Source organism: Arachis hypogaea, chromosome 15 (genome assembly GCF_003086295.3).
Source record: "Arachis hypogaea cultivar Tifrunner chromosome 15, arahy.Tifrunner.gnm2.J5K5, whole genome shotgun sequence".
Taxonomy (NCBI): domain Eukaryota; kingdom Viridiplantae; phylum Streptophyta; class Magnoliopsida; order Fabales; family Fabaceae; genus Arachis; species Arachis hypogaea.
The window spans coordinates 99,292,039-99,302,127 of NC_092050.1; the positions used below are offsets into that span (position 1 = coordinate 99,292,039).

The 10,089-nt window shown below is 41.4% G+C and overlaps 1 non-coding gene across 1 annotated transcript; it reads right to left on the reverse strand.

Moving 5' to 3' along the window:
• Window positions 1-981: 981 nt before the first annotated feature.
• LOC112753441 (small nucleolar RNA R71) lies at window positions 982-1,089 on the reverse strand. Its single transcript, XR_003177829.1, has one exon. It is a non-coding gene; the product is annotated as a small nucleolar RNA R71 (small nucleolar RNA).
• Between the last annotated feature and the right edge of the window lie 9,000 nt (window positions 1,090-10,089).

Here is a 10,089-nt window from a genome sequence, read left to right on the forward strand (position 1 = left end):
AAAATTTGTTTCAACTAACTAACTAACTTTTTGTTTGTTTCTTAACTTTTTCAAAACTACCTAACTAACTCTCTCTCTCTAATTTTCGAAAATATCTTCCCTCTTTTTCAAAAATTTCTTTTTTATTAACTAATTATTTTTATTTTTAATTTTTAAAACTTAATTTTCGAAAATTACTAACATTTTTTCAAAAACCATTTTTCAAAAATCACTAACTCTTTTTCAAAATAATTTTCGAAAATTATCCCTCCCCCATCTCATTCTATTTATTCATTCATATCCTAACATCTCATCTCACATCTCTTCCATCCGTACAGTTGTGTTTCTTCCTTTACATCACATTCTTTGTCTCCCCCTCTTTTCTTCCACTCACAAAGGGATCCCTATACTGTGGTATAAAGGATCTCTATTATTATTATTATTTTTCTGTGCCTTCTTTTTTGTCATATGAGCAGGAGCAAGGATAAGAACATTCTTGTGGAAGCAGATCCAGAACCTGAAAGGACTCTGAAGAGAAAATTAAGAGAAGCTAAAATACAACAATCTAGAGATAACCTTTCAGAAATTTTCGAACAGGCAGAGGAGATGGCAGCCGAAAATAATAATAATGTAAGGAAGATGCTTGGTGACTTTACTGCACCTAATTCCAATTTACATGGAAGAAGCATCTCCATTCCTGCCATTGGAGCAAACAACTTTGAGCTGAAACCTCAATTAGTTTCTCTAATGCAGCAGAACTGCAAGTTTCATGGACTTCCAGCTGAAGATCCTTTTCAGTTTTTAACTGAATTCTCGCAGATATGTGATACTGTTAAGACTAATGGAGTAGATCCTGAAGTCTACAGGCTCATGCTTTTCCCTTTTGCTGTAAGAGACAGAGCTAGATTATGGTTGGATTCTCAACCCAAAGACAGCCTGAACTCTTGGGATAAGCTGGTCACGGCTTTCTTAGCCAAGTACTTTCCTCCTCAAAAGCTGAGCAAGCTTAGAGCTGATGTTCAAACCTTCAGACAGAAAGAAGGTGAATCTCTCTATGAAGCTTGGGAAAGATACAAACAGTTGACCAAAAAGTGTCCTTCTGACATGCTTTCAAAATGGACCATCCTGGATATATTCTATGATGGGTTATCTGAGCTATCAAAGATGTCACTGGACACTTCTGCAGGTGGATCCATTCACCTAAAGAAAACGCCTGCAGAAGCTCAAGAACTCATTGACATGGTTGCTAATAACCAGTTCATGTACACTTCTGAAAGGAATCCTGTGAGCAATGGGACGCCTATGAAGAAGGGAGTTCTTGAGGTTGATACTCTGAATGTCATATTGGCTCAGAATAAAATATTGACTCAGCAAGTCAATATGATCTCTCAGAGTCTGCATGGAATGCAAGCTGCATCCAACAGTACTCAAGAGGCTTCTTCTGAAGAAGAAGCTTATGATCCTGAGAACCCTGCAATAGCAGAGGTAAATTACTTAGGTGAACCTTATGGAAACACCTATAACTCAACATGGAGAAATCATCCAAATTTCTCATGGAAGGATCAAAAGCCTCAACAAGGCTTTAATAATGGTGGAAGAAACAGGTTTAGCAATAGCAAGCCTTTTCCATCATCAACTCAGTAACAGACAGAGAACTCTAAACAAAATGCTTCTAATTTAGCAAATCTAGTCTCTGATCTATCTAAGGCCACTGTAAGTTTCATGAATGAAACAAGGTCTTCCATTAGAAATCTGGAAGCACAAGTGGGCCAGCTGAGTAAAAGGATCACTGAAATCCCTCCTAGTACTCTCCCAAGCAATATAGAAGAGAATCCAAAAGGAGAGTGCAAGGCCATTGACATAAGCGACATGGCCGAACCTGTGAGGAGAGGAGAGGACATGAATCCCAAGGAGGAAGACCTCCTGGGACGTCCAGTGGTCAATAAGGAGCTTCCCTCTGAGGAACCAAAGGACTCTGGGGCCTATCTAGAGACCATAGAGATTCCATTGACCCTCCTTATGCCCTTCATGAGCTCTGATGAGTATTCCTCTTCTGAAGAGAATGAGGATGTCACTGAAGAGCAAACTGCCAAGTTTCTTGGTGCAATCATGAAGCTGAATGCCAAATTGTTTGGCATTGATACTTGGGAAGTTGAACCCCCTTGTTCGTCAATGAACTAAGTGATCTGGATCAACTGACATTGCCTCAGAAGAGACAGGATCCTGGAAAGTTCATAATACCCTGTACCATAGGCACCATGATCTTTAAGGCTCTGTGTGACCTTGGTTCAGGAATAAACCTCATGCCCCTCTCTGTAATAGAGAAACTGGGAATCTATGGGGTGCAAGCTGCTAAAATCTCATTAGAGATGGCAGACAGCTCAAGAAGACAGGCTTATGGACAAGTAGAAGATGTATTAGTAAAGGTTGAGGGCCTTTACATACCTACTGATTTCATAGTCCTGGATACTGGAAAGGAAGAGGATGAATCCATCATCCTAGGAAGACCTTTCCTGGCCACAGCAAGAGCTGTGATTGATGTTGACAGAGGTGAAATATTCCTTCAATGGAATGAGAACTCCCTTGTATTCAAAACTCAAGGATCTCCCTCTGCAACCATGGAGAGGAAGCAGAAAAAGCTTCTCTCAAAGCAGAGTCAACCAGAGCCCCCACAGTCAAACTCTAAGTTTGGTGTTGGGAGGCCACAACCAAACTCTAAGTTTGGTGTTGAACTCCCATATCCAAACTCTAAGTTTGGTGTTGGAGAGTCTCAACAAAGCTTTGCACATCTGTGAGGCTCCATGAGAGCCCACTGTCAAGCTATTGACATTAAAGAAGCGCTTGTTGGGAGGCAACCCAATGTTTATCTAATTCTTATTTTTATTGTTTTTCATGTTTTCTTAGGTTCATGATCATGTGGAGTCACAAAATAAATAGAAAAATTGAAAACGGAATCAAAAACAGCAGAAGAAAAATCACACCCCGGAGGAGCATCTGTCTGGCGTTCAGCGCCAGAACAGAGCATGGTTCTGGTGCTAAACGCCCAAAATGGGCAGCTTCTGGGCGCTGAACGCCAGAACAGGCATGGTTCTGGCGTTCAACGCCAGAAATGGCACACCAATAGGCGTTGAACGCCCAAAATGGCCACCAACCTGGCGCTGAATGCCCAGAGTTGGGTACAAAGGCATTTTTACATGCCTAATGGGTGCAGGGATGTAAATCCTTGAACACCTCAGGATCTGTGGACCCCACAGGATCCACTCAGGATCTGTGGACCCCACAGGATCCCCACCTACCTCCACTCACTTCTTCTCACCACTCTCTTTCACACAACCCCACAAACACTCTTCCCTAAAAACCCCTCACCAATCACCTCAATCTCTCTTCCCCACTAAACCTTCACCACTCACATCCATCTCTTCTTCCCCATAAACCTACCTCATAAACTTTACCTACCTTCAAAATTCAAAACCAATTTCCCACCCAAACCCACCCATATGGCCGAACCTTAACCCCCCCTCCGTTCCCTATATAAAGCCATCCATTCTTCATCAAATTCACACAACACACCCCTCTACACTCCTCTTGGCCGAAACCACATCTCCCTCTCCCTCTCCATATTTCTTCTTCTTCTTCATCTATTCTTTTGTTTATTGCTCGAGGGCGAGCAATATTCTAAGTTTGGTGTGGAAAAAGCATAGCTTTTTTGTTTTTCTATTACCATTGATGGCACCCAAGACCGGAGAATCCTCTAGAAGAGGGAAAGGGAAGATAAGAGCTTCCACATCCGAGTCATGGGAGATGGAAAGGTTCATCTCCAAAGCCCATCAAGACCACTTCTATGATGTTGTGGCCAAGAAGAAGGTGATCCCTGAGGTCCCTTTTAAACTCAAAAGAAATGAGTATCCGGAGATCCGACATGAAATTCAAAGAAGAGGTTGGGAAGTTCTAACAAATCCCATCCAACAAGTCGGCATCCTAATGGTTCAAGAGTTCTATGCCAATGCATGGATCACCAAGAACCATGATCAAAGTAAGAACTCGGATCCAAAGAACTATGTTACAATGGTTCGGGGGAAATACTTAGATTTTAGTCCGGAAAATGTGAGGTTGGCGTTCAACTTGCCATACATGGAAGAGAACGCACACCCCTACACAAGGAGAGTCAACTTTGATCAAAGGTTGGACCAAGTCCTTATGGACATATGTGTAGAAGGAGCTCAATGGAAGATTGACTCCAAAGGCAAGCCGGTTCAACTAAGAAGATTGGACCTCAAGCCTATAGCTAGAGGATGGTTGGAGTTTATTCAATGCTCAATCATTCCCACTAGCAACCGGTCTGAAGTTACCATAGACCGGGCCATCATGATCCATAGCATCATGATTGGAGAAGAGGTGGAAGTTCATGAGATTATACCTCAAGAACTCTACAAGGTGGCTGACAAGTCCTCCACCATGGCAAGGTTAGCCTTTCCTCACCTCATTTGCCACCTATGCAATTCAGCTGGAATTGACATAGAGGGAGATATCCTCATTAAAGAGGAAAAGCCCATCACTAAGAAAAAGATGGAGCAAGCAAGAGAGCCCACTCATGGAGCTCAAGAGGCGTATGAAGCTCATCACCATGAGATTCCGGAAATGCCTCAAATGCACTTTCCTCCACAAAACTATTGGGAGCACATCAACACCTCCCTAGAAGAATTGAGTTCCAATATGGGACAACTAAGGGTGGAACATCAAGAGCACTCCATCATGCTTCATGAAATAAGAGAAGATCAAAAAGCAATGAGGGAGGAGCAACAAAGACAAGGAAGAGACATAGAAGAGCTCAAGGACATCATTGGTTCCTCAAGAAGGAAACGCCACCATCACTAAGGTGGATTCGTTCCTTGTTTTTGCTTTCTCTGTTTTTCGTTTTCTATGTTATGTGCTTATCTATGTTTGTGCCTTCATTACATGATCATTAGTAGTTAGTAACTTTGTCTTAAAGATATGAATGTCCTATGAATCCATCACCTCTCTTAAATGAAAAAATGTTTTAATTCAAAAGAACAAGAAGTACATGAGTTTCGAATTTATCCTTGAACTTAGTTTAATTATATTGATGTGGTGACAAAGCTTCTTGTTTTCTGAATGTATGCTTGAACAGTGCATATGTCTTTTGAAGTTGTTGTTTAAGAATGTTAAATATGTTGGCTCTTGAAAGAATGATGACTAGGAGACATGTTATTTGATAATCTGAAAAATCATAAAAATGATTCTTGAAGCAAGAAAAAGCAGCAAAGAACAAAGCTTGCAGAAAAAAAAAAATTAGGCGAAAAAAAAAATAGAAAGAAAAAGAAAAAGCAAGCAGAAAAAGCCAATAACCCTTAAAACCAAAAGGCAAGGGCAAATAAAAAGGATCCCAAGGCTTTGAGCATCAGTGGATAGGAGGGCCTAAAGGAATAAAATCCTGGTCTAAGCGGCTAAACCAAGTTGTCCCTAACCATGTGCTTGTGGCGTGTAGGTGTCAAGTGAAAACTTGAGACTGAGCGGTTAAAGTCAAGGTCCAAAGCAAAAAAAAAAAAAAAAAAAAGAGTGTGCTTAAGAACCCTGGACACCTCTAATTGGGGACTTTAGCAAAGCTGAGTCACAATCTGAAATGGTTCACCCAATTATGTGTCTGTGGCATTTATGTATCCGGTGGTAATACTGGAAAACAAAGTGCTTAGGGCCACGGCCAAGACTCATAAAGAAGCTGTGTTCAAGAATCATCATACTGAACTAGGAGAGTCAATAACACTATTCGAAATCTGAAGTTCCTATAGATGCCAATCATTCTGAACCTCAATGGATAAAGTGAGATGCCAAAACTATTCAAGAGGCAAAAAGCTATAAGTCCCGCTCATTTGATTGGAGCTATGTTTCATTGATAGTTTGGAATTTATAGTATATTCTCTTCTTTTTATCCTATTTGATTTTCAGTTGCTTGGGGACAAGCAACAATTTAAGTTTGGTGTTGTGATGAGCGGATAATTTATACGCTTTTTGGCATTGTTTTTAGTATGTTTTTAGTAGGATCTAGTTACTTTTAGGGATGTTTTCATTAGTTTTTATGTTAAATTCACATTTCTGGACTTTACTATGAGTTTGTGTGTTTTTCTGTGATTTCAGGTATTTTCTGGCTGAAATTGAGGGACTTGAGCAAAAATCAGATTCAGAGGTTGAAAAAGGACTGCTGATGCTGTTGGATTCTGACCTCCCTGCACTCAAAGTAGATTTTCTGGAGCTACAGAACTCGAAATGGCGCGCTTCTAATTGCGTTGGAAAGTAGACATCCAGGGCTTTCCAGTAATATATAATAGTCCATACTTTGGCCAAGAATAGACGACGTAAACTGGCGTTCAATGCCAGCCTTCTGCCCAAATCTGGCGTCCAGCGCCAGAAAAGGATCCAAAACCAGAGTTGAACGCCCAAACTGGCAGAGAAACTGGCGTTCAACTCCACAAATGGCCTCTGCACGTGGAACACTTAAGCTCAGCCCAAACACACACCAAGTGGGCCCCGGAAGTGGATTTATACATCAAATACTTACTCATGTAAACCCTAGTAGCTAGTTTATTATAAATAGGACCTCTTACTATTGTATTAGGCATCTTTGGTCTCAGTTTTAATCCATTGTTCATCTTAGGAGACTATTGATCTCATTTAGGGGGCTGGCCATCTCGGCCATGCCTGGACCTTCACTTATGTATTTTCATACGGTAGAGTTTCTACACTCCATAGATTAAGGTATGGAGCTCTGCTGTCCCTCAAAGATTAATGCAAAGTACTACTGTTTTTTATTCAATTCTTCTTTTTTCTCTTCTAAGATATCCATTCGCACCCAAGAACGTGATGAAGGTGACGATTATGTGTGACGCTCATCATCCTTCTCCCTTATGAACGCGTGCCTGACAAACACTTCTGTTCTACATGAAATAAGCTAGAATGAGTATCTCTTAGATCTCCTAACCAGAATCTTCGTGGCGTAAGCTAGAATGATGGCGGCATTCAAGAGAATCCGGAAGGTCTAAACCTTGTCTGTGGTATTCTGAGTAGGATTCAATGATTGAATGACTGTGACGAGCTTCAAACTCGCGAGTGCTGGGCGTTAGTGACAGACGCAAAAGGAGGGTGAATCCTATTCCAGCATGATCGGGAACCGACAGATGAATAGTCGTGCCGTGACAGGGTGCATGAGCATATTATTCACTGAGAGGAGGGGATGTAGCCACTGACAACGGTGATGCCCTTGCATAAAGCCAGCCATGGAAAGGAGTAAGACAGATTGGATGAAGATAGCAGGAAAGCAGAGGTTCAGAGGAACGAAAAGCATCTCCATTCGCTTATCTGAAATTCCTACCAATGATTTACATAAGTATCTCTATCTCTATTTTATTATATCATATTCGAAAACACCATTATCACTTTATATCTGCCTGACTAAGATTTACAAGGTGACCATAGCTTGCTTCATACCAACAATCTCTGTGGGATTCGACCCTTACTCACGTAAGGTATTACTTGGACGACCCAGTGCACTTGCTGGTTAGTTGTATCAAAGTTGTGACAATTATGAATTAAGATCAAAGCACCAAGCTTTGGAGCCATTACCAGGGATTGTTCGAGCCTGGACATCACAATTTCATGCACCATCGACCAATCCTTTTTTGATGCACCCACAGTCTTTTCTAGAATCCTTTTTAGCTCTCTGTTGGATATCTCAGTTTGCCCACTTGTTTGGGGATGGTAAGGAGTGGCCACCTTATGTTTTACCCCGTATCGTAGGAGAAGAGCTTCTAGTGGTCTGTTACAAAAATGGCTCCCTCCATCACTGATAAGTGCTCGTGGGACTCCAAATCGGCTAAAAATATTCTTCCTGAGGAAGTTCATGACCACCTTGTTATCATTCGTTGGAGTTGCAATAGCCTCTACCCACTTGGAAACGTAATCCACTGCTACCAAGATGTATTTGTTTGAATATGAGGTTGGGAATGGTCCCATGAAATTGATTCCCCACACATCAAACAGTTCCAGTTCCAAGATGAAATTTTGTGGCATCTCATTTCTTTTAGGCAAGTTCCCAAATCTTTGGCACTCATTACAGCTCTTTACTAGTTCTTTAGCATCCTTAAAAAGGGTGGGCCAAAAGAATCCGCTTTGTAATACCTTTGCTGCAGTTCTGTCCCCTCCAAAATGGCCTCCATAGTATGAGCCGTGGCAATTCCACAAGACTTCCCGTCCCTCTTCTTCTGAAACACATCTTCTCAGGATTTCATCTGAACATTTCTTGAAGAGATATGGCTCATCCCAGACAAAATATTTTGCATCATTTATGAGCTTCCTTTTTTGATGTTTATTGATCTCTGGAGGTAAGTCCCCAGTTGCCTTGAAGTTGGCAATGTCTGCGAACCATGGTGCTTTGTGAACTGTCATCAACTGCTCATCAGGGAAGAGCTCATTTACACTAGTATCATGTGTTCTACCTTCATCATGAGGGATTCTGGATAGGTGATCCGCTACTTTGTTCTCTACTCCCTTCTTGTCTCTGATTTTAATATTGAATTCCTGTAACAATAAAATCCATCTTATTAGTCTTGGTTTTGTTCTTGCTTGGCAAACAAATATTTAAGTGCTGTGTGATCTGTGAAAAAAATCACTTTAGCACCAATGAGGTATGATCTAAACTTGTCAAATGCAAAAACTATTGCTAGCAACTCCTTTTCAGTAGTGGTATAATTTCTTTGAGTTTCATTGAGGACTTTGCTAGCATAGTATATCACATGGACTAAGTTATCTTTCCTCTGCCCTAACACGGCCCCAACTGCAAAGTCAGATGCATCACACATCAATTCAAAGGGTAAGTTCCAATCAGGTGGGGAAATGATAGGGGCAGAGGACAATCTTTTTTTCAAATTCTCGAATGCTTGCATGCATGTTTCATCGAAGATAAATGGTGTATCAGATACAAGGAGATTGCTCAAGGGCTTGGCTATCTTTGAAAAATCTTTAATAAATCTTCTGTAAAAGCCAGCATGCCCTAAAAAGCTTCTGATTGCCTTGACATCACTAGGTGGAGGAAATTTTTCAATAAGTTCCACTTTAGCTCTGTCCACCTCAATGCCTTGGTTAGAAACCTTATGGCCAAGGACTATTCCTCCTGTCACCATAAAGTGACATTTCTCCCAGTTCAAGACCAGATTGGTCTCTTGGCACCTTTTCAATACCAAGGCTAGGTGATTCAGGCAGCTAGGAAAGGAATCTCCGAATACCGAGAAATCATCCATAAAAACTTCAATGAATTTCTCTATCATATCTGAGAAGATAGAAAGCATGCAGCGTTGGAAAGTTGCCGGTGCATTACATAGCCCAAATGGCATACGCCTGTAGGCAAACACTCCATATGGGCAAGTGAATGAGGTTTTCTCTTGGTCTTTGGAATCAACCACTATTTGGTTATATCCTGAATAACCGTCGAGAAAACAATAATATGCATGTCCTGCGAGTCTTTCCAACATCTGATCCATGAATGGGAGGGGGAAATGATCCTTTCGTGTAGCCTCATTGAGTTTTTGGTAGTCTATGCACATCCTCCATCTTGTGACAGTCCTTGTAGGAATTAGTTCGTTCTTCTCATTGTGGACTACAGTGATCCCTCCCTTTTTGGGCACGACATGCACGGGCTGACCCAGGGGCTGTCTGACATCGGGTAGATTACCCCTCCCTGCCATAACTTCATAACTTCTTTCTGCACCACTTCCTTCATGATTGGGTTCAGCCTCCTTTGGGATTGAATGGATGGTTTGGCATCATCTTCCAACAATATCTTATGCATGCATATGGCCGAACTGATTCTTTTCAAGTCAGCGAGGGTCCATCCAATGACATCCTTATGCTTTCGCAACACTTGGAGTAATTCATCCTCTTGATCTTGGCTGAGGGACGAGTTTATGATTACTGGGTAGCTTTCATTCTCTCCTAAGTATGCATATTTGAGAGTGGGTGGCAGTGCTTTGAGTTCAAGTTTGGGTGCTTCTAACTTTTCATTCTCTTCCTTTGGTGCACATCGTATATGAATCTCTGCTGTTG